Source organism: Panulirus ornatus, chromosome 69, assembly GCF_036320965.1.
Source record: "Panulirus ornatus isolate Po-2019 chromosome 69, ASM3632096v1, whole genome shotgun sequence".
Lineage (NCBI taxonomy): Eukaryota > Metazoa > Arthropoda > Malacostraca > Decapoda > Palinuridae > Panulirus > Panulirus ornatus.
Window position 1 is genome coordinate 17788996 of NC_092292.1, and position 6554 is coordinate 17795549.

General features: G+C 37.3%; 1 long non-coding RNA gene across 1 annotated transcript; it reads right to left on the minus strand.

Moving 5' to 3' along the window:
* Positions 1 to 5498: 5498 nt before the first annotated feature.
* On the minus strand, positions 5499 to 6348 carry LOC139747626 (uncharacterized). Its single transcript, XR_011712425.1, has 3 exons — positions 6208 to 6348; positions 5903 to 6028; positions 5499 to 5623 (listed from the first exon to the last, which is right to left on the minus strand). It is a non-coding gene; the product is annotated as an uncharacterized lncRNA (long non-coding RNA).
* Between the last annotated feature and the right edge of the window lie 206 nt (positions 6349 to 6554).

The window sequence follows — 6554 nt, forward strand, 5'->3', positions numbered from 1 at the left end:
TACTACTACTACTACTACTACTACTACTACTACTACTACTACTACTACTACTACTACTACTACTACTACTACTACTACTACTACTACTACTACTACTACTACTACTACTACTACTACTACTACTACTACTACTACTACTACTACTACTACTACTACTACTACTACTACTACTACTACTACTACTACTACTACTACTACTACTACTACTACTACTACTACTACTACTACTACTACTACTACTACTACTACTACTACTACTACTACTACTACTACTACTACTACTACTACTACTACTACTACTACTACTACTACTACTACTACTACTACTACTACTACTACTACTACTACTACTACTACTACTACTACTACTACTACTACTACTACTACTACTACTACTACTACTACTACTACTACTACTACTACTACTACTACTACTACTACTACTACTACTACTACTACTACTACTACTACTACTACTACTACTACTACTACTACTACTACTACTACTACTACTACTACTACTACTACTACTACTACTACTACTACTACTACTACTACTACTACTACTACTACTACTACTACTACTACTACTACTACTACTACTACTACTACTACTACTACTACTACTACTACTACTACTACTACTACTACTACTACTACTACTACTACTACTACTACTACTACTACTACTACTACTACTACTACTACTACTACTACTACTACTACTACTACTACTACTACTACTACTACTACTACTACTACTACTACTACTACTACTACTACTACTACTACTACTACTACTACTACTACTACTACTACTACTACTACTACTACTACTACTACTACTACTACTACTACTACTACTACTACTACTACTACTACTACTACTACTACTACTACTACTACTACTACTACTACTACTACTACTACTACTACTACTACTACTACTACTACTACTACTACTACTACTACTACTACTACTACTACTACTACTACTACTACTACTACTACTACTACTACTACTACTACTACTACTACTACTACTACTACTACTACTACTACTACTACTACTACTACTACTACTACTACTACTACTACTACTACTACTACTACTACTACTACTACTACTACTACTACTACTACTACTACTACTACTACTACTACTACTACTACTACTACTACTACTACTACTACTACTACTACTACTACTACTACTACTACTACTACTACTACTACTACTACTACTACTACTACTACTACTACTACTACTACTACTACTACTACTACTACTACTACTACTACTACTACTACTACTACTACTACTACTACTACTACTACTACTACTACTACTACTACTACTACTACTACTACTACTACTACTACTACTACTACTACTACTACTACTACTACTACTACTACTACTACTACTACTACTACTACTACTACTACTACTACTACTACTACTACTACTACTACTACTACTACTACTACTACTACTACTACTACTACTACTACTACTACTACTACTACTACTACTACTACTACTACTACTACTACTACTACTACTACTACTACTACTACTACTACTACTACTACTACTACTACTACTACTACTACTACTACTACTACTACTACTACTACTACTACTACTACTACTACTACTACTACTACTACTACTACTACTACTACTACTACTACTACTACTACTACTACTACTACTACTACTACTACTACTACTACTACTACTACTACTACTACTACTACTACTACTACTACTACTACTACTACTACTACTACTACTACTACTACTACTACTACTACTACTACTACTACTACTACTACTACTACTACTACTACTACTACTACTACTACTACTACTACTACTACTACTACTACTACTACTACTACTACTACTACTACTACTACTACTACTACTACTACTACTACTACTACTACTACTACTACTACTACTACTACTACTACTACTACTACTACTACTACTACTACTACTACTACTACTACTACTACTACTACTACTACTACTACTACTACTACTACTACTACTACTACTACTACTACTACTACTACTACTACTACTACTACTACTACTACTACTACTACTACTACTACTACTACTACTACTACTACTACTACTACTACTACTACTACTACTACTACTACTACTACTACTACTACTACTACTACTACTACTACTACTACTACTACTACTACTACTACTACTACTACTACTACTACTACTACTACTACTACTACTACTACTACTACTACTACTACTACTACTACTACTACTACTACTACTACTACTACTACTACTACTACTACTACTACTACTACTACTACTACTACTACTACTACTACTACTACTACTACTACTACTACTACTACTACTACTACTACTACTACTACTACTACTACTACTACAGACAGGATTCTAGGTATATTACCGTACGTAGTAAAGCTTATTTCGACATTCTAAGCTATAAAAAAAGAGTACAGCATTATCAACAGCTAAGTGTAATTGAGTGAGTTTCGCTAGAATCTCAGAAAAGAAAAGAATCAAACGGATTATAGATTCATAGTGGTCGAATCCGGTCCGAAGCCTCAGTTTCAAAGGCATCGAGCCGAGTGAAGCAAATACTGGAGAGTCCAATTGCCCAATGTATTCCAGGTGAATTTAATTTTCCTGATGAAAGACGAGAGGCAATATGCTGTCGAGAGCAGCCTCTCAAAGGCACTTACACCACGGTAGTAAGTTCCGGTAGCGGCCAGCACCTGGGTTTCATGTTACTGGTGTTTTTCCCTTGTGTGTCGAGTGTATAGAAAATGACGCGAAGTATTCGTAAATACTTATTCTCACTGATGCTAGTTAGATATGAACTGAAGTCACGTACTGGAATTATATATGCACATACACATGAATATAGATATCTATAGATTAAACATTCCTCCATGTTCATTCTAACGCAAGTTAAGTAATTTAACAAGATTGATGCTATTCATATAAACATATCCAAACACGTACCAAGATGAAGAGAGGAACTTTTCTAGCTTCAGAAATGATTGTGAGCGATGGAAGCATTCACCATACTGTAGAAGGACGTAAATGATGATTATGTTCAAATCTTCCGAAGACACACAGACACACACGCACACAGTTCAGCAACACACCGTCTACTGACAAAGATCTTATACCCAATGAGCGCGACGGTGCGAACCTTAGCATGACGTAACGACCCTTGGCATTGACGGAAAGATCCTTGGGTATGATGGCTTTGGCTCTTGACCTAATCCTTAAGGATAGGATTGAGTCTAAGCCATGGAATCTGAGGGTCATAAAATCACGCTCAAAGGATTAAATAAAGAAAATCTGTTCATAGGATGATTAAGTCCCTCATTTTAGCAACAACTGGAATATGGTAGTTTGGCCAGACTATAGTTTCTCCTAAACGACCCGTCGAAGTGCTCAGTTAGCCAAGTCATAATCTCTCAGTCCACCATACACATTCTCTCACAAATATATCTATACACATTACAAGACAAAGGGCAGCAGAGCGCATTCTCTTCCTTCAACAATCTGTCAAATTAGTTCCGAGTTTTACAAAGCTATGATGATGTTTAAACAAAATCATTACAAAGATTTGACGAATTTCTGGCAAAAGACATGTTTTCTGACGTCTTTAAAGGTAATTTCAGTATTAAACTTACAATACTTTGCGGCTTAATCATTACCTTGCCACATATGATTCAAATGTTACCTAACAAAGACATCGGGAAAATGTCAAAGAAAACGATGATCAAATACGTAACTTAGAAAACTTTCTTTTCCCCCGTCTTACAACAGACATTAGTTGGGGAGGAGGGATCTGCCGTTGTAGCGAGGTTCCTCTTTTTTGGTTGGTTACGGCGGTGGTTCTGTGATTAGTATTCTGGGCAATGTTAAGCTGAGAAATACTGCAATGGTAAAGGAATTTCCTGGACTTCCCTTGCCATTGTTTGAGAGGGATAGGCCTTCATTTTTCTCTATCTCAGCAGTAAATCTAATGTCTCTGGGTGGAGAATTAGATTTCAAAAGAAAGGGTGTGTTTTATATGTTCTATGAAGGTGCGCGTTCATATGCACTTTGTTCGTACACACACACACACACACACACACATATATATATATATATATATATATATATATATATATATATATATATATATATATATATATCCTGGCTATGAGTTAGAAAAATGTATTTCCTGATAGCACTGGCCTACAAACACGTAAATCAAAAATCAACGCAGTTTTGGGAAGTCCGGATATACTTCAGAAAAGTAGCTGTCAATTTTGACGATTTTGATGAACACCAAAACCTCAGGTGTTGAAGTGAAGGTGTTAAGCCGTGTACAGGGTGACCGATGTAAAAGAACAAGTTTTAGATGATATCTCGATCAGGAAAAATCTATCTTAATGTGTATCATGAAACACAATGTCGTAATTTTCACGTACAAGAAAAACACAAGAGGACGGTAAAGCTAAATTGTGTTTTGTTGGAATGTACATTATTCAACTAGAATGATTCTTGAATTAAAAATTAGCGGCACTGATGAGTGTTTCACGCAAAAGAAGGTCAGTCAGAACAATTACGAGCTGTTTAGCAACCATAGATACTCAGTTTTTAGACAAAAATCTTCCCAGAGCAATTCCACCTTTCTATGAGCGGTATTGAATTCTTTGCAAGAAACTACGCTCTTCCGTCCAAACTACTCCGTACGTGATCACGATCTCGTAAATAGAAATAAAAACTCACAAATCCCCCCTACTCCGAAGAAACACACACCGAAACGACCTGACAATTACTAGATAACCACCCTCCCACCTCAGTCTTAAACGCCACCCCAACAGAAATAAACCAATATGAAATGATACGCCCCTAGTCATATACGAGTTACACTTTCTCGTTTAGGCTTTGGACATACCTTCAACATTACAAGAACCAATTTAATATATCTTAAGATCCTTCATACCCACGGATGAAAACACCGAGTTCTTACTGCTTCATTGCTCTGTACTCTCCCCACGTAGACACACATATAACATCACTACACTTTATGACCTGTGTTCTGGCCCGGAGAACGTGCCCGACATCCTAATTGCTGCAGGACCCCCATAGAAGACAGAAGGGACTCCTGGGGCACGAAGGTGAGATATATTGAATTAACGATAGTTTATATCCTACGATAGATTATGTTCATACAACAATGAAGCAGGTCAGGTCCAGAAGATAGCAAATGATTTATTGCATTCACCACTTATCCAAAAAGAGTCTAATGCAATCATAAGAGATGGTTCACAAATGTGAAAAGATCTCCGCAGGAAAAAATATTGGTCGATGAAAAATACGACTACGAGCTATTAGCATTACCCGATGGATCAGAGGAAGATGTAGCAGTACACCGTGAAAAAATTAACACAAGCAACGATATATATATGTCACCTTAGCCGTCCTATCGGCCAGTAGTTCCAGACTCGTCCACCATAGGTCTGTGGAGCCACCTGCCGGCATCTGGACCTCTCCATGCGCTGGATGGCAGCTGATACTCCGTGGTGATCCCGCCTGCTGCTGACACAGACCAAAATATACAACGTATCACATGATGTTATAATCTTTCATAATGCTTTAGTAAACAGTACAAAACTAGGATGACTTGCAAGAGACCAGAGAAACAGTAAACTAGCTTTCACTTGTTTTGAATTCTTCAGTGACGAAGAATAGTTATAAACCATGAAACAAGATCACGAGAAATTTTTTGCAGGCCTGAGATAATCAATAAGATTAAGATAACTTAAAGAAATAAACATAAAAGTGAAAAATCACTGTAATGAGAGAGAGTCTAACCTGTGGAACGCCAGTGAGTTTTACGAAGTAAGCTCACAGCGAGGTGGGTGTTCACAGCACTTGGCTGGTCGGCTACCTGGTTACCATTGACTTGTCACTCCCACACACCCCCGAGACCACGCGTTCCTGGAGGGGAGGGGAGCGGGGAGGGTAATAGTTTCGACGGGTGAAAGCTCCGGGTTTGGTTCCCTGTGTGATTCGAAGCAAAACAGGACAATGGATCTTTTTTCTTTTCATCTGAAGAATTTCGTACTTACTTATAGAGGATAGATGTGGAGGACAGAACCTAACCAAAGGATACTCACATTCACAGGATCAAATTCCTTTCGTTCAGGTATGGCTGATAACTGTGCCAGTAGAAGGCATCAGATCCTGTGCTACTGGTAGGTATCGGGGTGTATGTATCACCAGCGTAGGTGAGCGACCGAGATGATTCGTGGACGCCCACGCCTTTCTAGAGGGAGAGACAGACAATGATAATAATAATGATAATAACAATAATAACAACAATGAGAAATAATAATGATATTTATGATAATAATGATCATGATGACGATGATGATATGATAGACATTCTAGAGATAATACTTTTGATGAAAAAAACTTGACCGAGTTATGAATATCCACTTTTCGAAACCAGGCATAACAGAGG